The sequence below is a fragment of the Mercenaria mercenaria genome, chromosome 17, assembly GCF_021730395.1.
Source record: "Mercenaria mercenaria strain notata chromosome 17, MADL_Memer_1, whole genome shotgun sequence".
NCBI lineage: Eukaryota > Metazoa > Mollusca > Bivalvia > Venerida > Veneridae > Mercenaria > Mercenaria mercenaria.
Window position 1 is genome coordinate 2,633,209 of NC_069377.1, and position 27,887 is coordinate 2,661,095.

Here is a 27,887-nt window from a genome sequence, read left to right on the forward strand (position 1 = left end):
TTTGTCGTTAAAATTCCATTTGTAATTTCCGTTCTATCGTTTTGGATCCTTTTTAAGATTCCAACGATTCTATTGATGATATGCGTAACAACGAAGGATTCAAGAGTCCATAACTCAGCAACTTGCATTATTGTCTGATACTGTTACAAATGAAATAGTATCAAAATTGAATGAGTAATCTGTGTTTGCAGAACACATGAATCATCTAGCACGGAACATTCAGGGCAAAAAGAACATGGTCAAACCACCAATATCTGATAAAACGGAAAAGATACAACCAAGTTAGCAAGAATCCATTTGTTTTTATTACTATAAATTGGAACGACATTTAGGCATGGGAAAAGCTGCAAAGACGACATTTTAAAGTTGTTTATTGACACGCGAACGCGGTTGTCTACTACATTTAAAAGACAGTAACAATTACCCTGCCACAAAATATGAAATGAAGCTAAATTTCTTGAAAATAAATAGTGCACAATTTAAAGATTATGTAGTGGAAAATTGTGCGCAATAACCTATTGCTTTTAGAAAGTTAGTGCGTTATTCACAAACCGAAAATCTGTAAAAGAATCGACAGAAACCTCGTAACAGTAGGAGCTCATTGATCACAAACAAAATTATAATTGGAAAAGTTTTCAGAAGATACATATGATTCGAAATAAGGAAATCCGACTATTGCTGGGTTACAGAATCAAAGTCCTTTGAGATTCAAAACATGCGATATTTGACACATGTAAAAAATGTTTACGATTGTTCCTAACATAACTAGAAAGTAAAAGTAATCTTTCGTGCATTAGAATGAATATTTCTGATTCTTAGAAACGCAAATCCTTGTGGATTATTTTCAAGAATGATTACAATAAAACTTTTATATATATCTTTAATTCTACCAGGGTTCGATTTGTCTGTCAGTTTAATTAAGAAGAGAGTTAAGCCTTGTACCGTCCGTATGACGTCCGGTACAGTACTTCCTGGAAGATGAATGAAGTGCAGTATAATATTTATCAATGATTTTTATTGACCATATAAAAATGAAAATAAACAAGGTATACCCATGGTTTATCGTCTGATTTAACAACGATCCAGTTTTCAGATGCTTGAATATTTATTTGTTCTGCAGTACAGCCAGGTGGTTCAATTCCTGCGCGTGTGAACTCTGAATCTTGGTAAATCAGACAATAAACCACAGAAACGCATTGCATATTTGATAATTAAACACTTTGTTTTTGTTTCTGTACTTTTCCGTTGGGTTCAACATCAAACCGATACAATCATAGGTCATATAGCGACTTTCAAAACCTCAGCTGCTCCTTCATGTATTATTTCAGGCACAGACAGGAACTTGGGTAGAATCATCAAATTTTCATCAAGCTTGTTGGCTTCCTGACATGAACGAATTGTACGCCCCCAAAGAGGCTTCGAACTTACAGCGGTAAGAGGCAAGTGATTCAAGAGACAGCGACCTTTACACCTCGACCACGGAGGCCTTCGTTAAAAACTTAGGTATAAAAAATAAAACAGTAAAGTCTAAAAACAGAAATGCTATATCTGACTCATGTATTCGAAATGATAGGACTGCTTGGGGTCAAAACAGAGATTTTATTTAATTCATATCTGTATGCAGTCACATTTAAGTATGTTTAATATTGGTTTTAAGAATGCAGGATTTCGGAAGTTTACAAAGTTTCAGTGAGAGTAGCTTTCTGTCAAGACAAATGACAGAAGTGTTCATAATACTAAATTAATGCTTAGAAATGTTCAGTTTATGAACTTTTAGTTTTCCAGAAGACATAAGCTTTCCACCTTGTCCAAGTATTGCTGTTATGTGCGTTTTTGTTATATCAATTTCAGGAAATCAAATCGTGTTACATATGTAAGAATTCGATATTTGTCTTTGAAAAAGTAAGAAAAACATCTTGGAATTAAGAAGAGATGAATTCATTTGGAGAAAATTATTTCTTTATTTTTCTAGGACAAGTCTTTCTCCTGTGTTGTTATATTGTACCTTGTTACTGAAATAAAGTTCAAACTGTAAATTTACAAGGAGTTAGTTACTTAAGATGTTAACGCAATGCAATGAGCTCTGATGGAAGTTGGTTCTATTTTACAATTTTACTTATAATAATAGCTAATTTGAGATTTGTATGTCAGATTTGATTGATTAACTTTAGCAGATATAGTTCGGTACGAATTCATATATTCTACCTCTTCTGGTATTGGACAACACACAATATTCACTTCATGGTTATAAACACTGATCGATAGATACATTGAATCGACACGTTTTTGAAATCGCACGACTTACAAACATATATCACAATTCTACAACGTGTAGTGCCGCCCTGAGATTTACATCAACACCGGAATAAACTAGAAGTTCAAACTGCAGGTCCGTTAGTGAATTATATAATAGCTAAACGTAATATCATCAATGTCGAAGTTGGTCATAAATAAGAGCAAAAGACGACCACTCTTTGGAAATTAATAATGTTTTAACACAGAATGTAACTCAGGAGTTCCGCTAAAACTTACGTTTTAGATTTATTGTTGAAAAAAAAATGCAGATAAAATGTTAAGTGTAAACTCTCGAGTTAAAAACCAAACAGAGACATCTTAAAATCGCGTGCCAGAATAGAAAAGTCAAAGAACGTGATGTATTTACAAATATTTTGCCTCCAGTCCTACGAGAGAACGCCGGTAATGACTACAAAATTGATATGCATTGCCTCTGTATGACCTCAAGATGATCGTACAACTTATCAACTGATCTATCAAAGAGTCAATTTACCTTGTCTCAACAATTATCATGATCAGGAATGATATCCCTTACAAACGCATTGAATACGGTTAAAATCGAAGGTAAAAACATCTTTTAATATGTACGTCAAACACAAATTAATCGAAAATACAGTAAACAAAGACATATACAATTCTTTTCTCGACGCCAAATTTAACAAACCGTATATTCACAAATATTGGGAAGAGCTATTTTCAAATAATATCAAATAGGAATTTTTTATACTATGTATTAAACAAAGTTGTAGTAGATAATCGAATAAAGCAATTTAAATATAAGACTATACATAGAATAATAGCAACAAATGCTAATCTGTTTAAGTGGAACATAGAAAATAGTCCATTATGTAAATATTGTAACGAGTTTGAAGACTTTGATCACTTTTTCCTTGGTTGTAAATATTTAGATACCTTCTGGTCTAAAACTGAAGTTACATTTAATAGATGTGGTTTTAATAAATCATTTAGGAATCTGAAATGTTTGATTATTGGATACAAGATAGAACTCCGTGAATATGACAAAATAAATTTATTACTAAATTGTATTTCATATTGCTTATACAAAACTTATTTTATTAGCGAAAGACGAACAAAAGCTTTAAACATTTGGAACATTTTATATTACGATATTTTAGTTTTAATCAACTATTATGAAAATAGGAATATTAGTCCGTATACTTTGAAAGCTTTTTTAAAGAATATGTGATTGTATATTCAAGTTATTATGTAATCAAGAAAGTATTGCTCAGATGTATATCTCATATATTGTCTCATACTCAAATATCAATGTATGTTATTACTAATGTATATGTTGAAATGAAAGAATAAACGGGTTGTTCCACGTTTGTGAAACAATTTCAAAAAGAAGAAGAAAATAAAAGATCCAACAGCAGAATGTAAATGAATAAATAGGCAGGAAAATACTGTACAGTTTGATGTCCTGTATTCGAAGAAAAACAAGAGTAATATGTTTTGGGATATTCCATACAGGAAAATGCCATTTTCAAGACATCAAAGCGTAATATGTGCATTGCATAAACGTAAAAGTGGGACCATTTCGTACTTAAAGAACCAAATGTAAATTGCGTATTAATATGTAAATATGAGCTCCGTATTCAAAGATATCTATCTACATGTGGTTACTGTCATGCGTCTGTTTTGAGTATTTTGGAAGAATTTCGTGTACTGAACTTAGTAAAGGATTGTAGTAAGATACTGTAGTGAAATATTTGATAAGAAGAAAAATGTAAAAATAAAATCAGAAAGCGTGTTAACGACTGAATAAAGTAAAAATGACCACCACGAACAGGTGTTAATATCAGAAAAGAACTTCCTGAAAGGAAGCACCATCAATATGTATCAGTCTATATGTATGACCATTTCAACCATTTATACATCCTGTTTCCAAAGGACTAAGAGTAGCGCGTACACATAAGTGATAAAAAACTCCTGGTATAAAGTCAAGTGACCGTTAAAAGTATGTGTTTACTGCAAATACATCGGCGCATATTGAGAGTAAGCCAAATTGTATAGTCTTCTTCTCGATATCAATGATTTATTCAATAAATATTCAAGATACTGCGTCAAATTACCAATTTGGTGCATAATGCGTATCTAGTAGTCCGGAGCTTTGCGTTTGGACCTAATAATAATCAATGAGTTAATATCAAGAATGAGAATCGTTGCTGCTTCTCAAAGAAAGAAATCCGCCACTTCTAACTCACTAATAATAACTACACCAAGTCTTAAAAATAAGCTCGTTTATGAAAAATCATTTTGCACGGCTATGTATATCAGCTCTTTTCTGATTGAAGTTTTTGAATGGTTGGTTTAAAGATCAATAATTATTATTTCGTAGAGGGTATCATACAATTTGATTACGATAGATAAATACAATAAAAATTATAAAATGTACTATGAGGAGCGTTCAAATATGAATACAACTGGGGTTATATCTCGCTTGTACCCACGAGTTTCACAAAATGATTGACACATATCACATAGAGGCTTGTGTAAGGTTTTTATTAGATTATGATAGTTAGTAAAATCTGTAAAAAGATCCTTTGGAATCATAGAATGCAACCAAGCAAAAGCAACTATAAAGGTCCGGAATAAGAGTTATATTCTCCATAAATACACGTCACATGTTGTCAAATACTTATGTTGATAGTTTTTATAATCATTGCGCGTAAAGAGTAATGAATTAAACCATTTTAAATATGGGTATACTAATGTTAATGTTTACTTCAAAACTGACCCTCCCCACAGAGGTCATTAATTTTATCTGTTAGTAATGATTGTCTATTAATGAATTCCTATGAAATCACTTCGTGATTAAGTGACTCATTTGTTCCGTTATGAAATAATATGAAAAGGAGTTGGTTAAGTTTTTGAAAATCATTCGCTTGTCATTGGTTAAAAATGTGTATCAATAAAACAGCTAATCCTGTTATCACATGCGGTCTACCTATAGTGAAATATATATTAATCTCCAATAAATATGTGAACAACCTTTATCTCAGGTCATTAAAATGTAAACAGACTCTGTTAAATTTACTGGAACTGAAAACTTTGTTACTTCATTAAAAATATTCTGATAATAGTTTGAACGTAAATAACTGGCGGTCAACCATATTTTTGGCCTACAATGACATCTGTACATGTATTTAATAAAATAAGTACCTGATTTTCTAAAAATTACGCACTTCAGTTGTGGTCTTAATGGTAGGGACCGATCAAAATGTAGTTGTAGTTTCGACATAAGATTTATAAAAAAGTTAAACAAATTTAAACTGTATTGTAACTAATCTTAGCCCTGTAGAACAATCATTTTACAGTTAAGATTTATTATTTCATTTCTTATTAATTCTTATCATTATGAATCTATTTGCTAGTTTGGCTGTCAAATTTCAAAATATTTTTGTCTGATATAGAATTAATATAATCAATATATTTTTTACAACGGTTTATTGAATTATCATACTGTCGCGAGAAGCAATCTGTCAAAAGCCTTTCACTCAGACGTACCGTTAATTAGGAATATTGTTAGCCAAGTAATGCACATTTTTTTTACATATGAATATCTCTAATTGACTTATTCAGGATACTTTTACAATTAGCTCTCCCGGAAACATCCTGCAGTATCATTTATGTATATTTCAATATGCATTTATGTAATATGCCTGTGTCCCTTCCTACAAAAATACAAGTTCCGGCTTAATAACGTGTCAACAAAAAAATGATTACGAATAATATAAAAGGATAAATAATGTTAGCTTTTTGTAAAAGCTATTCAGCCGCATCGAGAAGTTTAAAAAAGTAGAAACTAATTTCATTTAGAATGAGCCTCTTGCTATAGCTGGTTATCAGCTTATCAGTGCAATTGCAATTTAGGCGATTTTATTGTTTTTATTAAAATCGGCTAATTAGTGAGAAATAAACTTTTTCTGCGTTAAAAATCAAGTAGATCTTTCTCTGATTGGACGATTAAATTTACGTTATTTCGATTACATCATCTAGTTTATATATCAACGTTTGAACTATACAACTACTAAAATCTGGTATCTTTCCTTTTCATCGTAATAAAAGATAAAAGGTAAGGGTAGTTTTTCCGGAAGCACAGAACAGCCCAAATACAGCTATAGAGCAATGCATCACAAAGAAGGCGATGACCTTTTTACTAAACGTGATATGACTAGGTACATTGCACATCCCATCTAAAAAAAATAGTAATTAAGAGTTCCCAAAGTTTAAGCATGAAAGTTGCACGTGCATTTGCGGATAATAGTTTAAAACATCTGCCGTAAGCAATCCACTGACGTGGATGTGCAAGATGAAACAAACGATAATGCACAATTAATTTAAAATAACTAGCTTACAGAAATAAAACGTGCAAGCTCTGTGATTCTATTGTATCAATTAATTAAAGTTCAAACAAAGATATACATAAATTTTTATCATGCATGTTTCACACATCGCACGTGTAAATGGAATTTGTATGATAAATGTTTAATTTCTAACTATGAATCAGTTTTCTAATGCATAGGCAACATGAGGTATTTTTATTTTGAAGCAACTATCGTGAATGCTAGTTTTATCAATGACATGTACATTATCATGACGTTATGCGATTCGAGATGGAAAAATGATATCGCACACTGAAAACTTAAGAAAGGGAGTTTTTGTAGTTTGGAAAAAGAACTTTCTGTGATGTATCTTCGGTGTAACCAGCCAGATTAAAAAACGACCTACTGAGGCGTGTGGATCCTGGATGACTATCGAGAGAGAGTTCACCATAGACAGATATTTTCGGGTCCCAGTTATATGCATTCTGCTTAAGTTACGGAAGCGAATATATATCCAGTAATGGTCCCTTATAAATGTGACAAAGATTTGGCAGTAAGGGGCAAGTTGTAATTAAGCAGCTATCTATTTCCACTTTTACTTGTTTCTAAACCTGTCCGCAAATCACCCTTGAAAATGACAATATCTTGAGTAATGTGCTATTTGTCTTTGATTGATATTCATTACCTAAACGATTTTTTCCGAAAGAAATTCTAAGAATTAATAAAGTTAAAACGCACATTGCCAAAGTTTCACATTCCTTAATCTTTTCGTTCATGCTATTCAATTTGTTGATAATTTTATGGAATGGAAAATTCGTTAAACTCATTTAGAAGTAATGCAAAAGACTGAATTTCTCTTTGTTTTTAAGCTTGATGTGAAAAAGGTCTAAAAACGTTTCTGTTTATTAACAGTTTTACTTTATTCGATATTTAATGTACGAGGGGTGTTCAATAAATACCCGCAAAAGTTCTGTCATTTCTTCATGTATCATCAAAAATTATTGAAACTGTTACATAATGTAGTCATCACCCGGCCCAATTTGCTGTCTATTTCTATTTTGAATTCACTTAAACATAACTTGCCATTTACCTTTTTTTCAAGCTACATTTTCTAAAATCATGTGAATATTAATGGAAGCATTACGATAATAATATTAAATTATAAATGAGACTTCATTGAAATGTTTGGCAGACATATTTCGTTGGTCATCGCTCGAAAATCAGTTTTAAACAGAGACACGAGGTAACATTTTGTGTTTTAGATAAAGAAAATCAAGGAAAAAGTCAAATGCTGTGCTGCATAAAGACTTAAGAATTAAAGCCCTGAAAAAATAAAACATTTTGTTAGTGGTACTGGAGAAAATGGCTGCCGACTTGCAGTCCAGACGTCATGTTCGGTCCCGTTTTAAAACTTTTAAAGCTCCTTGATATGTATCGGTGCACCACAGTTCAATGGCCCGTTTCAACAAAACGATAGTAACATCATAGTAATATCATATGAACAGTATTCAGTTCTTAATGGAAAGGTGCGGGAAATGCATTTAACTGCAAGAAACATTTAATCACTTGTAACAACGAGTTGTACTGATTAATTGTTTGTGATATTTCAGCGTCATAATGACAATGACGTTGGGCCGCTTTAGAGGGTGTGACGTGGCCATAAAGACGATAAATAAACAGAGTGCACGTTCTGAAATCAGTTGTTTAAATATTCATATTAAATATGTTCTTAAAAATCATGGTTGTTCAAATTTTAGCAAAATAGTGCCAGAAATAAAGATATTAGAACACATTTCCGGGTATTTTTGAACACATCTCGTACATACACACTTCGTAAACAACATAATCTAATATGGAATTCATCAAATTAACGTTGTTTTTTTTTTTGCTTTATACTGAAATGGACAGAAAATCACATACAATTTCAGTTTTAGATAGATTGGATTACACAAAAGTTCCCTAATCTACGTCAAACAAATATAAATTGCATGCAAAAAGGCAGTTGTAAGTCCTCATAATTCCTTATGCCATACAATAATAGCAGTTACAAAAGAGTCTTCTTTCAATTAAATTACACGGGTTATATTGAAAGTCCATTCATTTAAGTTTCTTTAGCCTAGAAGCATATATTTGTCTGTTTTGAAATCATCAGTTTTCTACACTTTAATGGAAAAAGACAATTTATAATATTGCATCACGAAATCAAGCACGTGTATTTCACTTTCCCATTAAAAATAATAATACGATACTTTCTGTTACGAAACAAATGTAACATAATATGCTAAATTTGAAAATGCTGGTTTATGTAATATCATATGAAATTTGTCTGGGATTAGAAGCTTATTGTGACCGAAATTAATAGTAAGCCAGTACCAAGAAATAACATGCTATGAGACGCCACCGGAAAGATGTCCAACGATTTTCTTTTCAATGAATCTTTTCAAATTACACAATGAAATAAATATATTGCTTTTTTCAAAACTAATTTGTTGGTGGTAAATGAGAAGTTTCCTGTAGTTAATCGAAAAACAATCAAATGCATAGAAATTATCTAAAATATAAGTAATCAGTAAATGTATACAAACCTGAAGTCAACAAGTCCCTCTCGCGCCTAAAAATAGTTTCAAATGTATTGTGTTAAACATTTACAATATTGTATTGTTATACATTCTCTGATAAAGAATCGATAATTTAAATAATCATGTTTACTTATTAACAGGACAGACCACAGTAAAATATTGATTGCGTTCAAAATTCTTTGTGCATTTCAAAATATGATTTTCACTTTATACAGAGACTTAGAAATTTTTCAAAAACCAGTACGAAAAATATAAAAAGAATGGCCTCTTAGTCAGAAATACGTTTTACAGTAAATGAGAAAAAGACATTTAACCATGAATTTTGTCAGCCAAATCGTCACCAATAGAGTAGCGCCTGTGCAGTCAAACGACGAATTTGTATTGCTTATTGTCGTAAATTAAGATAAAATACAATTCATCAGAACAAAATTGTTCTAGACATGGAACTGAACGAGCAATGTGAAACAGATTAGCAGAATTTCGGTCAGAACGTTCAATATGACATTCAAACACATTTGAGCCGCACCATGAGAAAACCAACATAGTGACTTTGCGAACAGCATAGATCCAGACCAGCCTGCGCCTACGCGCAGTCTGGTCAGGATCTATGCTGTTCGCTAACGGTTTTCTAATTGCAGTAGGCTTTGAATCCTGACCAGACTGCGCGAATGCGCACGCTGGTCTGGATCCATACTGGTCGCAAATGAACTATGTTGGTTTTCTCATGGTGCGGCACAATTGCAACTTCCTACGTCATGCGAAGTATGCTTTATCTTTCCGAGAAAATATAAAATGGCAATAAACTAAGCTTATTAATAGGACTCCACAAGGGTTTTACTCTTTGAATTAACTCATATTGGTTATCTGTGCTAATATTAATTTTATTTTGGAAATCGAAGCTATAGCTTAATTACATCAAAACTTCCGCATAGTAAATTCGTTTGAAACATTCAGCGAAAATAAACACAGATCAAAACCGACAAGTACGATAATCCCTTGTTAATTATATTTGCATATTTTGGAAATGTTGAAAACGCAGGGAAAAGAAAATTGTTCTACAAATGAACACGGGTCTAAATCATTTAGCAACAATTTCACGCAATATGAATCATTTATTTGACGGATACAAGCGCGACCAAATATTAAGCTGCTAGAATTTCTCAAGGACTTAAACATTACTACCTACATTTTGTAGAAAGCCGTATATTTTTTCACTAGAAGATAAATCTTTTCAATGTGTGAATTAATGTGTAAACATATGTGCTATTTGTGTAAATTTACAACAAATCCAGCTGTTTTGCGTATCTTTTGAAGAGTGTTTATTCACTCTACAAACGGTTTTTGTTCTCAAATATTTAAAAAAAAAATATTACGAATGTCGTTACTTTTATAAAAAAAATGGTGCCTTTGATTCCAACAAACTATAAATATTCTGAGACTAAACTTTTAACTTAATGTCCGATCAATCATTTCAGTAAACGAGTTTTTTTTTATAATTTTCTTATTTTATATAAAATTTTAAAACAAACAAATATGAATTTATGCTCTCCTCTGTGGTCCTATTACATTTTAATGTCATTTTACCAGAAACGATGGTTTTACTTCCATACACAACGTTCTTCCGACTTTAAGGATTTAAAATGAAAATTTGTCTTAAATTTATGCTTATAATGATATATATTCCGACGTTTTGTATTAATCAATAAATAATGCTAACTTATAAATAGAGAAAAAGAACGTTTTGATATCCACTATAAATTAAATATTTTTATTGTAAAATACAACATCGAAACATATATCTGTTGATAATTTCAAAACTAATCCAAAATATGTAGATTTTTTTTCTTTCTCCATCCTTTGAGTTCTTTAGAGTAGTGTATGATATGAACACTTTTTCGAAGTATTAAGTCAGACTTTGGCGAATCACGGATTCTATCAGAAGAGGTAAAAGGCGACTATCTTAAACTTTTTGTTGACAAGCTGCTCACAAAAGCCTTCATGCACTTGTAGAAGCTATATTATCATTACACAGCTTTCATACACGTTCTAAAATGCTTACTGTTCACGTGGTTTTACCGGAACTGCATTATCGCAATTGTTAACATACTAGTATTTAGTAAAAACAAATATATATATATATATATATATATATATATATATATAGAACGCAGACATGAAAATTAATAGCAGATTCAGTTAGATTGTGTCTTTTAATAAGAGGTGATGAAAAATTCAACATTTCTCATTGCCCCGTAGCACGTGTTCTAGTGGAATTCTATGAATTCTATTGCAGTAACGTTGAATGGTCTCTATGATCCTAAGGAATCCAGGAAATATGCCAACAAGTCAAAGTACGTGGAGAATTCTTACAGTAACCACATGTCAGCTTACGCCGTTTGTTGTGATTATTAAAACTGACATTTCAACTGGTGGTCAACATTGCATTTGCAAATTAGTGTCAAAAAGATCTTACCTGTAGGAACTTCCAATCTGTTCAACATCCGTTATTTTGAATTATGATACTTTGCTGGGACTTCACGTAAATTTTACAGGTAATCATATAATTTATTCAATGATGCGACTGGTCATTTTACATGCACATTTTACGAGGGGATTTATTACTCGGAACATATCAGCAGAAAAAAACCCCATCTACTTGCGCCATTTGGCGAATTTTTGACGAAACGAGTCTCTTATACTGCTTAAAAACATATCTTCATTTACATGTATTATTACAGGAGGCACATCTGACGTTGTTGAATAACAGAAAGTGAAAACCGGTAATAAATACTTTTAAAACCCATGTGAAATATTGTTTGTGTTCATCATTTCAAAGCATCTCAACACTACTAATCGATGCTAAGTGATAAACTTCTACAAATTCATAAAAGAACAGCGCTTAGGCCACACCAAATTGATAAGTTGTTCATCGGATTTTTTCTGAAAAATTTGAGGCGGCGAGCGAAAAAATAATTTTAATTTTTTTTTTGGTTTTTGAGAAAATCAGGAGCGAAGAGCGAAGAAATATATTTGTCTTCATTTGGCTCTCGACTGACTAATAAAAACCTTAAAATAGAATGTATAGCCCTTTTAAATTAAAAAGTAAGTCCCCAGGGATTGAGAAAATCTGACCTGCAGACGCACAACAAAGCGAACTCGTGAAAAAAGGTAATAACATTGTCATACAATACACTGTAATCAAATAATGCATGCTGTTAGAAAATATGTAATAAACAACAATGCATAACCTTACACCATACTTATCACATATATATGTGACTTGAATATTTACTGCTATGAAAATGTAGCATTCTTAGCTGACTTTACAAAGTTTTTGATACATCAAATATCTATGTGAGTGTTAATAGATCTATTAAAGCTTCTGATTTGAAAATTAGAACAGTTATTTACTGTCAAAGTCTACACCAGGAGAAACAATACTCTTAAGTCTGAATCTAGACAGAGTTATGCCCCTTTTTAACATAGAATATTTTTAATTAAGTTTCATATAATGACCAATAGCTCTGTACTTTAATAGCTTCTGACTATTATGCCCCTTTTACTGGCAAAGTTCCGATTCAGAAAAGTCGAGCATGATGTCTTATGTACAGCTCTTTTTCTAACTTTAAACTTTCATAACATATTAAATTTGTTGAAACAAAGTCTCAATTAAAGTCTGAAATGGAGATGCATTAACATTAGTCTACTAAATTATTGGAAAATTTGAAAATCGAAACTGTTCTGAAAACAACTCGTAATGTAAATTCCTTACACCACCAACTTTTGTATGCAAATGCTGATCATTTGGACAGAAAAAAACAGAAAACAGATAAGTGACATGCATCAATAAGTATTTACCCTTACCAAAATAATGTAGATTGATGTTATCAAATAAATTAGTATGTTTTTCTTCATCCAGTTTTCAATAAAATAAATCGATTTTTGTAGCATGTAATTTGGTAAACATTTGAAGAAAATGGCGTAACTGCATAGAGGGGAAATAACTTTAATGCAACTAAATATAAGTGTTATGATTTATTATAGACGATGTGTGCGTAGTATGTATTTATTTTAATTAAAAGCCATTTGAGAACAATCTGGGACTAGAATTATAAGCATTTATACACTTTTACGTCCGTAAAAAGTAGCGCACCAAAAAGTTTTGGATTGATTTTTTTTAATGGGGCGAGCGCAAGCCAAAAAAAAAAAAAAATTGTGTTTCTGAAAATATACGAGCGGCAAATCCGATGAACAACTTTTTAATTTGGTGAGGCCTTTCGCTTAAGTTTTATTATACAATCTATTCAAAGAAGACTCGTATAAATTGTTTTAAGACATATAAACTCAAAAAGCCTTGAAGTATTGTTTATAAATTGTAATAACTCTCTTTATTTAAAGTAGCATTATCTTGATAAAAAGTACACTTTTATTAATATTAAAATCTTTGGAAGAAAAACTCAGTCGCTACTTCTTTGTTTCCTCACGTCAGACTTGTTTGTCTTAAAGGAAGAAGGCAAACTTTTCCCTCAAGCTATATTTGTAAAGATATATATAATTAAGATATTGTTGGCCAGGCCCGGAAAGGAGAAAATGGATTTTTTATTACCAACTCAGCAATAAATGGGTCTACTGCCTAAGTAAAAATGTTTTTCTGCCAAAACACAGCAAAAAAGATATTATGTAAAAAGTTTTCTCTGTCAAATTCGAAGCAAAACTTAAAGTCATAAAATGACTCATGCATATATACAGCAATTATTCTTATTCTACAAGCTGTATCAACCACATGTATCGTTGAATAATTGCTTGTGGTATTGCTCATTTAATTAAATGACAGAGATTCCTATAAATGCCTTTTTCTTTCCAGTGCGGTCTTATAACGACAACGGAAAGACAGGTTACCCTTATAGTTGTATGGGGGCGAGAGATGGCTGGATGTGTTTGTGTGTGTTCGGGTGTGTGCCCGCGAGCGTACGTGTGTACGTCGTTTGTATGTTTATTAAACGGTTAGTTTTTGTATTCAAAGCTTGATTTTATGTAACCATGTTTAATATGTTTATTTAACAATCCACTTCTCCGTCAGCTGTTTATAACATCTGCTCAAAATTTGTTTACTCGAACCTGCTTAATAAATTTCAAGATCAGTATAACTGTGAAATGCATGATTTTTCCTGTAAACATACATTTTCTGCCTGAACATGCTACCAGACTGTACATTACATAATCAGATACAGATACCAGAGATGTTCAAATTATATTTGAACAAAATATAAACATAAATTAAAATACCCATATTTCACTGTAACAAGTACTCTCGATATTTCATTGTAACAGAAACTTTATTTGAAATAATTACAGTAATAAACTGTCTGCAATGGGTGCAAAGCACTACCGTAACGCTACCGTTTTTTTTTAAAACTTATTTTGGGTTTAGCGCCGTTTTTCTACATTATTTCAGTTGTGTAATGGCGGCCACTTATCAAATCTATGTTTCTGAATTTTGTACCAGTAGATATATGTTCTCCGGGCCTGAGTTCTCCGTATGACTGTTTTCCGCGTCAGTCATAGGTGATGATCAAATAGTTTCATTCACATTTTATTCTACTAATTACGGAGTACGTATGTCTCGCTCAGGGACTGAACACGCGACCAGTGATCCATACATCTGCGGTCGACCTACTGAGCGGAGCTTTTACGCTAAACAACACTTATGGACATGTGAGCTACTGTGGATTCATCTACTCGTTCTTGCCATCAATAATATGTTATAGTGCGATTTGAGGACGTTCCATGTATCATATAGCAATTTCTGATGGATCTTTGTTCAAATCATCGAGAGCTATGAAATTGATTTTCCAAGTTTTAAGACAGTTGAGATGTATGGGTTGGTGAACTGTCCTAATTAAACACTATATTTTAGTAAAATCTTCTTGAAACCATCAATGCACATTTTTTCTCTTAAACCTTTACTGTATAAGCTTGAGTTCCTTTGTCGTTCAGAATCTCTGTTATGCACGAAGCACTGTTTAGCCAAACAAAGCCGGTACAAAAAAATCATCCTTATTGAGCCTTGAATTCTCACGACCAATTTCTTCTGTCGTAGAGTACAAAACCGCTCACGCTCACAGGTTCCCTCTAACCAGAATAAAGCGTCTTCGGAAGTAGCAAAGATTTCCGAACGCCTTTTGTACATTTTTCCGTAAACAGAACCCGTTTGTTAATCCCCCGCCGTGGCGGAGGGATTATAGGAATGGTCTGCGTCCGTCCGTCCTTCCGTCCTTCCGTCTTTCCGTCCTTCCGTCCGTAACAAAATCGTGTCCGGTCCATATCTCCTAAACCCCTTGAAGGATTTTCATGAAACTTGGGTCAAATGATCACCTCATCAAGACGATGTGCAGAACCCATGAGTCAGCCTTGTCGGTTCAAGGTCAAGGTCACAACTCAAGGTCAAAGGTTTGAGCCTGCCATTTTGTGTCCGCTCTATATCTCATAAACCCCTTGAAGGAATTTTATAAAACTTGGGTCAAATGATCACCTCATCAAGACGATGTGCAGAACCCATGAGTCAGCCATGCCGGCTCAAGGTCAAGGTCACAACTTAGGGTCAAAGGTTTTGAGCCTTCATTTTGTGTCCGCTGTATATCTTCTAAACTCCTTGAAGGATTTTCATGAAACTTGGGTCAAATGATCACCTCATCAAGACAATGTGCAGAACCCATGGGTCAGCCTTGTCGGCTCAAGGTCAAGGTCAAAACTCAAGGTCAAAGGTTTGAGCCTTCCATTTTCTGTCCTCTCTATATCTCCTATACCCCTTGAAGGAATTTTATCAAACTTAGGTCAAATGATCACCTCATCTAGACGATATGCAGAATTCATGAGTCAGTCATGCCGGCTCAAGGTCAAGGTCACAACTTAGGGTCAAAGGTTTGAGCCTTCCATTTCGTGTCCGCTCTATATCTCCTAAACCCCTTGAAGGAATTTTATAAAACTTGGGTAAAATGATTACCTCATCAAAACGATGTGCAGAAATTATGAGTCAACCATGCCAGCTCAAGGTCAAGGTCACAACTAAGGGTCGAAGGTTTGAGCGTTCCATTTTGTGTCCACTCTGTAACTCCTAAACCCCTTGAAGGATTTTCATCAAACTTGGGTCAAATGATCACCTCATCAAAAACTCATGAGTCAGCCATGTCAACTCAAGGCCAAGGTCACAACTGAAGGTCAAAGGTTTCAGCTCTGTATCTCCTAAACCCCTTGAAGGATTTTCATGAAACTTGGGTCAAATGATCACCTCATCAAGACGTTGTGCAGAATTCATGAGTCAGCCATGTCAGTTCAAGGTCAAGGTCACAGCTAAAATCAAAGGTTAACCCTTTCACTATCCATAGCAGTGGCGGGGGATTTAGCTGTCTTTCAGACTGCCTTGTTGATTTTAAAGTGGCGAGCTGACGTACCTTACATCCTTTCAATAACTTTGCTCCAAATAGTTATCAGTTCTTAGAAGAACTTTTAACTTGAATCACATCTGTGTCTATGGCGGTAGATTGCCAAAAGAGATTATACAAAATAAATTGGGGAACATCTGTATGAATGGAAATTCTACGAAAGCAAAGACACCATATTCTCGAATGTATCATTCGTTTTGTGCGTACATATTGAAATTCTTGAAAAAAATGCATATATTGATAAGATATTGTAATGAAGTCTTATGTACAAAATTTAAGAGATATAAATTTCAAACTGTTCAGTTACAAGTCGAACACCTCTCATATCAAACAAATATTTCAAGAACTAGATGCCCACGGGCAACATGTCAAGACCGCCAGGTGTCAAAACAGTCATGCCAAATATAAACAAGATTCCTCAGTGCATGTCAAAGTTATGAGTCGAACAAGATATGACATGGCATTTGACCCCCAACAGTGACCTTGACCTTTGAGACAGGAACCCGGTGTCTGGCATGACACTCTGTCTCACTGAGGATAACATTCATGCTAAATATAAGCAAGATTGCTCCATGCATGTCAAAGTTATTGTCCGGACGGACGCACGCAGGGACGCACGCACATACACCGAACAGCTATTTGGACGACTATGTCTTCGCTTCCGCAAGCGGGCTCGACAAAAATAGTTTATTCTCGGCCTTTTTCAAGCACAATTCGTAATAAACATAGCTTATATTCTAAGGGTCAAGGGATAGATAATATCATAGAATTTGTTGTGTAGAACATTTTCTTTTAAAGATTAATGCAATAAGAAAAACAAACTAACGGAGTAGACGAGGCTCTTGTTTTGATTTTTTTCTATATTACTGTAAAGATTATTTTTTCTTTCTGAAATTAGGCAAAAATATTAGACTTGAACAGTGAATTTGTATCAGTATAATCAGTAAATGAGTGAGTGAGTTGGATTTTACGGAGAACCGACACAAGGAGGTCATATATTGCCGAAAAAGGGTGTTTTGTAAGCATCTCTAAAAACATTTGTGTAAAAAAGTATATAAATATAAAGTGTTATAAACGTAAATTATAAAGCATCTATAAAAACCTTTATGTAAAAAGTATATACATATAAAGGGTTAAAATATAAATGGCATACAATAATATTGCAAAACATGTGAAAAGAAATATATGATGTTCAGATTTTGTGATAAATGCATATTGCCGATTGAAACTTTTTCAAACAACTCTTTCAAAGATTGAACGTCATAGTATGTACTGCGCTGTGGAGCGAAGTCCACACAGTCGATTAAAACATGTTTAATAGTAAGAGGTGATCTTTGTTCAAAAGATAAGAATGAGTCAAAGTCTTACTTCGACAGCGAGAAAGAACAACTTCCTACCAGGGAACATATCTGTTCTCATTGTGCCATTCACCTCTAACAAGTTTTATATCTTGAAGTTTATTGGACGAAGCATGTTTCCAGGACAATTGCAAATTTGATAAAATGTATTTATTTATATTTGGTTGGGTAGCAATGCAGTTGCACAACTTGGAATTTTACTTAAAAATATACAATACCACATAAAACACGTTTTGGTACATTTTGTTTTGAAAAGTAAAATATACTTTTACACAGGGTCAGTTTTCATTTTTTTTTTATAAACGTTTTTAAGACAGGTATAATATTTCTTATCAGGATGATACAACTACACTTCTTTTTTTCAATATTTGCCAATGAACTTATGGTATCATACCAGGTATGATTTGATCTTCACATATTTGCTTTCCAATATACTGATCACTGACCATTTAAAGGCTTTACACACATCAGTCTATAAATATCATTTGCCAATGAACTTATAATATGGTTTGATCTTCACATATTTGCTTTCCAAACCACTGATCACTGACCATTAAAGGCTTACCACATAATCTGTAAATATCATTGCCAATGAATAAATATGGTTTGATCTTCACATATTGCTTTCAAAGGACTGATCACTGACAGTTAAGCTTTACCCACATCAATCTGTAGATATCATTTGCCAATGAACTTATAATATGGTTTGATCTTCACATATTTGCTTTCCAAACCACTGATCACTGACCAGTTAAAGGCTTTACCCACATCAATCTGTAGATATCATTTGCCAATGAACTTATAATATGGTTTGATCTTCACATATTTGCTTTCCAAACCACTGATCACTGACCAGTTAAAGGCTTTACCCACATCAATCTGTAAATATCATTTGCCAATGAACTTATGGAATGGTTTGATCTTCACATATTTGCTTTACAAACCACTGATCACTGACCAGTTAAAGGCTTTACCCACATCAATCTGTAAATATCATTTGCCAATGAACTTATGGAATGGTTTGATCTTCACATATTTGCTTTACAAACCACTGATCACTGACCAGTTAAAGGCTTTACCCACATCAATCTTTAAATATCATTTGCCAATGAACTTATAATATGGTTTGATCTTCACATATTTGCTTTCCAAAGTACTGATCACTGACCAGTTAAAGGCTTTACCCACATCAATCTGTAAATATCATTTGCCAATGAACTTATAATATGGTTTGACCGCCGTTTGAATACATCTGCGGATGTCTCTAAATTGTTTTTTGTACTTTTAGCATGTGTAAATGTTGAGTTCTGCTCAACCTGGGGCTAGAGGGCGTGGACGGTAGCATGCATTTCCACTACCGTCCATGAACAGGCTCAATCAAACCGAGCCTACAACATTTTCGTTTTTGTCGTGTTGAGCGACCTGTGAAGTTTCCACTTTTCTCTATTTGATCTTCACATATTTGCTTACCAAACCACTTATCACTGTCCAGTTAAAGGCTTTACCCACATCAATCTGTAAATATTATTTGTCAATGAACTTATAATATGGTTTGACATTCACATAGTTGCTTTCCAAACCACTGATCAATGACCAGCATCAATGTATAAAAATTATGCCTCATAATTGTCATGAGATCAGTTGTCTCCATTTTTTCCCAATATTTTACTCCGGATCATTTTCCGTTTCAGCTCAGATAGCTCATTTTCTGAAAACGAGCCTTAAATATTTTTCGTCAGGTTTGTGTTTTTAGTTCCAGTGTCTATGAAATTTGCTTATTGTTACCTCCAACCGCCTCCGTGTTTTACCTATTTGTTATTGACATATATGTCAATTTGTCCGAGTATTTGCTATATCATATATCGGTAGACTGCTTTTATTGCAAAACAATTTAATTACGTGCATTTGAAACCGAGTTAAATGGAAAGAAAATAGGGCACAGATATATTTGCAAACAACTTCCTATCCTCTATTATTTTAGAATCTAGTTTCAGACATAGAGGAAGACTGAATGTCAATTTTATTGTGTTCTACTTTTTTCTGTTCTGCTTGTGTTAAAAGCTTAGAATTAACCTTATAACGATTAAAAGCTTTTATTACATGACTATTTATATAAATAGTTTGTACATTATATCCTGATTATATTCAACACATGTTCGCTTGGCGGCTTGTAAGTCAAAAATAAAAGAATGACAATGAATGTAATGACGCTGAATGAATTGTTTACCTGTTGATAGTCGGACCTCCTCGGGTAATAGCGGCAAAAAAAAAAAACGAAGACAAATATCAAACAGGGAATGTCACGTACCAAAATCGCAGCCTCCCCAAAACGAAACCTACAGCACGCAGACGTGCACACCACAAACACACACACGCGCACACACACAAAGCCAACACACGAGGACAAAACGAACAAACAAAGGAACACACACACATACACGCGCACACACACAAATCCTACACAAGAGGACAAAACGAACAAACAAATGAACACAGTGGGGCACCGCCTTGGAACGGTCAGTGGCCAAAACACCACTGGGGAGCTTAAACCGGTTTATGGTGCGCACCCAACCTCACTCTTACCCCCACCATGTTCCAAAGACACAGGACAGTGTAAATAAAAATAATCTCCTCCAGGTGAATCTCTAACACACGTAATGGAAACAAAAAGGCATGGCATGTAAAACACAAAAATGCTCGTGTATAAAAATATAAAAAGCAAACCTTTAGAACTAAAAACGTATGTACTCAATGCCTTTTCCGAAGACAGAGCAACAAGAGAAACACCATTAAGGGCCCGACGAAACAGGCCAGAAGACAGATATCAAAACAGTTCAGTCCTGGTAGGATTTAAAAACTGCTTATCATAGAGTCCTCCCCCTCTTCCGTCAGACACAATCAAAGAGGGAAGCGTAGTGTCCAACTGTAAACGGGTTGAACACTAAACATGCGGTATCTCTCAAAACAGTTAGGTCGTAACCTTTTTTAATAAAACGTCTTATAATTTTACCAAATACATTTGGAAAATTACCATGACCCAAGATCTTACAAAGTTTGTAAACCACATCCAAGTCGTTGTTTTATTTAGTTTACGTTGTTTTCGTTGGGTTCATCATCGCAACGACACAATTATAGGTCATATGGCCACTTTTCGGCTTTGATGGTGGAGAAAGACCTCAGGAACTAGTTCTGTTTTAAATTTGTATAACGATATAAATAATGTTTTCGTATATGAAACTGATCTTGATCTGATATCTAGTAATCTTATAACATATATTCGCAGGATAAGGTTGTCCTTACATTCATTACTTGTACAGACTGGTCGTTACAGTAAAAATAGAATTGCTAGAAATGAAATATATTGTATATATTGCAAATTGAATGATATTTAAGATGAATATCACTTTGTTTTGATATACGTGATTTGATATAGCTTGTGACAAAAAGAAGTTCTTACTTAATCTACATGTAGCTTATTGTATTCAAGCAGCAATGTCACAAAGAATTTATTTGACTCATCGTTAATTTTGCTTAATCCTCTTTGTAATACTGTACCACTGGCATCAGACCAGAAAGAAAAAAACACTGTACATATTATACCGTAGTCGTCCTGAAGTTCATTAGGGAAGTTCATCCCAATTTTTTCCTGTAACGTTGACGAAAGCATAAAATATGCGAGTGTCTCTACGATATGAAATATTGAGACAATGTGACTGGTGCACGATGGATGATAAATTACCACTTGTTCAATGCAAAATATCCATTTACTGAACTGCGCGTTTTATGTGAGAAATTAGCTATAGAAACGGGTTAGCACATTTTAATATATGACAAAATATTTGTTGAAAACAGTATTTTAAAGACCTGCAATGGTGGTAATAGGCACTTCTTAAATTTTCACTATTTTTTTTTTTTTTTTTTTTTTTTTTTTTTGAGTTTTGAATTCTTCATCAATAACGATGTGGACAAAGTATTTTCTAATCTTAGTTTTAACATTTCAAATTTGTTTTATTTCTCGAAATATTGTTATACTTTTCAGGATGTATTAATTAACACAGAAGACTATAAAGATTTTGAAAAAAAAAGTTTTTCTAATTTTTTTACATAACCGGAAATAAATGTATTGTAGTTATAACATTAACATTTTTCTCGAAGTTTCAAAAAGATCCCTGAACTACCCCCGTCAAATCTTGAGTTATTTATAACTTAAATATGGTTCTTCTAAAATCAAACCGCAATTCATGAAATAAATCAAGCACTAGTTTGTATCTGTTTGGTCTAATTCCAAACTTGTGTTCTGCAAATCATCATTATTATTAGGAAAAAAATCAATTGATTTAGAAAGAATAATTCGTAAAGTCTGAATTTAATAGTTTTCAGTTGTTAATTGTCGGATTTCGTTTATGTTAAGAAGTTAAATTCTATTTCTGATTTGCTAAAGGCTTTCTGTTCCTAAAAACGTTAGTAGTGTCATCCAATTTTATTCCAAGGTTTTTGTTGATATAAAAATAAGGAAATTCTAATTCTTGTTAGGTGACAATATCAGCAATAAACATATATAATCTGCTTGCGGAGTTATAGTGAACGTTCTGTGTCTGAATCTAAATAACACTTTGCGGTGTACTAAATAACGTCCTTTGTTTTTAAAGTCATATGGTCTGAATCAAAACAGAAACATATAAATTTCAACATATTTTGCCCTTGCTTGTTGCTTAGCTTTCCTCAAGTACGAACATACCAACTGACTTCTGTGACTTCTATTTGTATTTGACATCAATTCCACTATTTGTGAAGAAATGTCTGTCATGTCTGTATAATTTGCGCTTAGGGTGACAGTTACGTAGTCAAAGCGTCTCGCGAAATTTATACCTATGTACAGATAATTGTATATTTGAGGGTTTCTGTTTTTTTACATGAAGTACCGTGCCTTAAATGTCGTAGCTTTTATACAAGATTCTGCTACTTTTCATATCGCTGGCGTATACACGTATAGTAATTGGAACAACTTATCTTGTACTATAGATTAAGTTGAATATCTTCATTTTTAATAACTGCAAAAAGAATTGCCAAACCAGTCAGTCTGTCCTAAATGTATCCTGTATTATAAGTTAATTTAGTTTTAATGTCTTCATTTTTAATAACTGCAAAAATATGCCAGATCAGTTAATGTGTTCTAAATGTAAATTGATTTGTGACTGTAGAATTTCAAAGGAAGAAACTACGCCAATTGGAAAAGAAAACTGTATATACTCAGTCACCTGACTTTGTATTAAGCCCTTTATTTGGTCAATCATTATTGTAATAATGTTAATCAGTAATTATATTTAAATTCTGAGGAACATAAGCTTGTACAGAGTGAAAAGTGTTCTTTATTTTTAAGACTATTTTAAATCGTAGAAAAGAGACCTGGACGGTAGCATGAGGCGTCTACCACGAACAGGCTCAATTATAACGAGCCTGCAACATTTTCGTTTATGTCGTATTGAGCGACCTGTGGAGTTTCCACTTTTTTCTATTTCAGTTATCGGTGAAAAGGTTTATGCTATAAAAATGAAATACTCACTTTTTAAAATGTCGGAACTCTGTTCGTTAGAAATGCAAAATAATCTTATCTTATATTCACAGTTTGTTTTGTAAGACGAACTTGCCGTCAATGGATACCAGTTTAAAGTCTGCATGCACAATTTCCATAAACTGACTAATTATTATATTCCGTAAGAATCGGAAGGAAAACATTTTAATCAATATTATTATTACAAATGCCTATTTTTGTGGCGAATTAAGCAGAATTTGCATTAATTTCAAAGTAAGCTGCAAGGCACAAAGTTGTTTAAACCAAATAAATTATACTGAAAAAATATAAATATTATATATATTATATGAAACCGCATTTTTTCAGTTTCAAGATTGTGCTCAGAAAGATTGTGCTCAGAAACTGGTCTCCAACTGAGCAATAAAGTTCTGAGACTTGTGTTGTGAGAATGATTTCTAACTTGATCTAAATTCTGATTATTCCTTAAAGACTGTGTCCGTACATTAAACATAGAAATATTATAAACATGATTTTTGGAAAGTAAAACATTTTAAAAAGGGCAATATAGGTTTCCGCATCTTAAACTTTGGCTATATGATAGCAAAAAGCTATTAGAAACTCTCTTCATGAATAATTTCAACATAAAACAATAAACACTTTTAATCTGGTTTAATCTATGGCTTCTCGGGAAATAACACGTCTATGGAACTATTTATTTGGCCCGCATTAAAAACGATGAAAAGTTTTACTTTACAAATGGCATTTAGATTCCATTATCTTGAAATACGATTAACACGTCATCCATTTCTTTGAAAATGACTCTTTGAAAGCGAAAGATATGTAACAGACATTCTCGATATTGTAATTTCGTAAGCATAATATTTTACAGTATCTAACTTTGGTTTCGCTCTACAAATTGTCGCTTTGAGTACATACGTTTTTGGTTCTTATGATTTGCTTTTTATATAATCATACAGGAGCATTTTTGTGTTTTACATACCATGCCATTGCGTGATTAGAGATTCACTTGGCGGGGATTACTTTTTTTACACTGTCCCGTGTTTGTGAAACATGGTGGGGGTAAGAGTGACGTTGGGTGTGCACCATAAACCGGTTTAAGCTCCCAAATGGTGTTTTTGCCACTGACGTTCCAAGGCGGTGCCCCACTGTGTTCCTTTATTTGTTCGTTTTGTCCTCTTGTTTTTGCTTTGTATGCGCGTGTGTATGTGTATGTGTGTTGGTATTGCGCACGTCTGCGTGTTGTAGGTTTCGTTTTGGTGAGGCTGCATTTTTTGAACATGGCATTCCCTGTTTGATATTTGTCTTTTTTGTTGTTGTTGTTGGCGAATGAAGCGCATCTCTCCGATAAATAGAAATAAAATCTGGAAAGGAGATCCCTCGGAAGCACCGAGAACAAGGCAAATATTGAAAATTGCAGACTCAGTTTGATTGAGTCTGTTCATGAGCAGTAATGGAAAATGCAACATTGTCCACGCCCCCTAGCACCAGCTTAAGCAGTATTCAATCTTCAAATCTAAATGAGTTGAAATCAATGATCCCGAAGGACCAGAAAATATAACAACACTGAGATGAAGTCGGGGCGACATTTTACGGCCGCCACACAGCACTTAACACCCACTGTTGTGAAGTAAATAAAATCTGGAAAGGAGATCCCTCGGAAGCACCGAAAACAAGGCAAACATTGAAAATTACAGACTCGGTGTGCACCATAAACTGGTTTAAGACACACGAAATATTGCTTTTACATTCGAATTTCATATTTACCTTCTGGGTATAAAAAGATGAAATTAACAGTCTAAGATAGTTGTCGTTATATAAAAATAATACAGAGAAAAGTGAAAAAAAAAATAATGTTTAGGCAATTTTACAGCTTTTTTTTAATGACGAAACATATACATACGCAAGTAACTGCAAGTTAAAGGTGAGCACTGTGATTTATTATAAGTAATATCAATTATAAAAATATTTCTGTCGAGGACGAGCTTTCTTTGATAGTCGGTTTGTGTTGTAAAAAGAAATTTGGCTAGACTTTACACCTTATATCAAAATCAAAATCTGAAACATGGCAAAACGATTGAAATTGACATTTTTCCCCGAATGCGAATTCCCCAGCAGCTCACTTAGCTGATTTTTAAAGTTATTTACAAGTATGTACTTTATATGCGGTCAAGAATACCGAAATGAGATGCAAGGTTACGTAATCGCAGGTGATATTTAATAAATCCATAAATGTTTCTCTTACAGGATATCTACAGGCACGATGCTTAAATTTAGTGCAAACGTCACTTTCATTGCATGTTTAAAACGTATTTATTTTTCAGACTGTGCAATAAAGCGGTAGCATTTTTGCTCTGAGTGGTGATATATTTCGAAATTAATACGACAGGGCTTTATCAGAATTACTATTTTTCATGTCATAGTATTGTAGCTAGGCATTCTTTACTGACTTTTGTAGCTGGGAGTAAATGTGCGAAATATGAAAAAATAATAATTTGTTTCTTTTATTGTGCTAACTTCACTATTATGTGCATTATAAAATGAACTTTTGGAATAAATGCTTTTCCTTCGCGACAGAAAAATTCTTAGCGCCTTTTTAATTTTGAATTCATAGAAAATCAAAACTGTTCACATGTACATATATATACTAACCTTCTGTTGTATGTCATAAACTTATTAAAATGATATAATTAACAAAATGTTTACTCTGAAGCACTTATTGTCGGACACCTATAGCTGGATCAAGTATAAAAAATGTAAAACTTACAATTGTTACTTTAATTGTAATTCTTACATGAGTTTAAGTATTCAATTTATTAAAATATTTATTCAGAGGTTCATAATTTGATAAAAAAGGCTGTTTGTTATCTCTAGGAAGGCGGCAATTCTTAAAAAAAGTATTTCTTTATAAAATTCATAGAAATATACTTCAATGATCTTTCATTCCAAACACTAAAGGTATATGCAAATATCTTCTAATTTACGTTCGATTGTTCCTTGAATTTTTAGTTTCGAACACTACTGTCAATTTATTAGGAACGTTAAGCACAGTACTCACAAAGAACATTTAATTCTGGTTAGACAGTTTTACATAATCATTTTGATATAAAATAAGCTATTAAAGTTAGAATAATTTAACCTACAAACCTGTCAGCATCTGTTACACGAAATCCATATTAGTTATGTTCCAATATATTTGAGAAACTAGTATGAATACACGGTATTTTTTCAAAAATACTCCAACATTAAGAGAGATATTAGGAAAGTATAGGATTTTTCAAACACAAGAGATTTTTGAAATAACAATTATTACTAAAAACAAAAACTTGACACATTAGCGTCATCTCTTGGTTTGGAACTGAAAGAGTTATTGCAAACTTAAGACTAACAACAAAAATTCTCTGTATACATTAATCCATTTAGGAAGATAAATACAGTGTATAACTGAAGATAGATAGATAAGGAGGGACACACGTGTGCATTTGTAGTCTAAATGTGATTAGCATTCGTTTTTCTGACGTAATTTCAAAAAGTCATGATTTACAATTTCATTACTTAGACTTCTGTTTATATTTCGACGAGTTACAGGCATGCTGTATCAGCCTGATACAAATCTAGGAACACTACAGACAGACATATTCATAAACAATTTCAAATATACTGACGTGACTGATTTTCATGTGATGTAATTATGAAGGAAATAGTCTTATTTCAACTCCTAATTACTTCAGAAACAGTACAATTATTTTATTTTGCAAATGCTTATTTTAAATATATTTTTGATTGATATTCGAGACTCTGTTGTTTCCGTGCCTTTGCTGTTGATTGGCAAATCAAAACGAAGTCGTAAAACCCAGTTAAGCAGTAACATGAGAAATCACGTAATTACTAAAATACCAATAGCATTTAGTTTTCCTAAAATAACATTAACTGAATTCTTATCATACAAAGACATTTCATTTCTTATTTCTTTTGTTTTACAGAGAAACGACTAACCCGAGCTGTTATTTTGTAAAATGAGTGAAGCGGCGCCAGTACGCTATTGATCTGTTATTGGAGAAAACTCCAAATACGCTGCAGCCTTTCCATAAAAGAATACATAACTGTATGTTGAAGTGATTATGCGGCTTCTCATTTTTCTGGTTTATTGAGGTTTCGACGCAATTTTGACTTGTCAACGAAGTAATGGTTTCATCCAACTCCTTCTGAATCGGTGTTAACTGCGCACGTTACAGACAAACTATCAAAACCTGTGCTACAGATTAATATTTTAAACCTTTTGATGTTTCTCATATTATAAACAAAAGCCGAATTAT

General features: G+C 33.1%; 1 protein-coding gene across 1 annotated transcript in view; it reads right to left on the minus strand.

The window, feature by feature from the left end:
- Nucleotides 1-26,924, minus strand: part of LOC123536094 (alpha-2C adrenergic receptor-like) — a 187,245-nt gene extending 160,321 nt beyond the window's left edge. The window contains exon 1 of the mRNA XM_053528769.1: nucleotides 26,719-26,924. The gene's annotated coding sequence lies outside the window, so the exon portion shown is untranslated. The remainder of the gene's footprint in view (nucleotides 1-26,718) is intronic.
- Nucleotides 26,925-27,887: the final 963 nt, after the last annotated feature.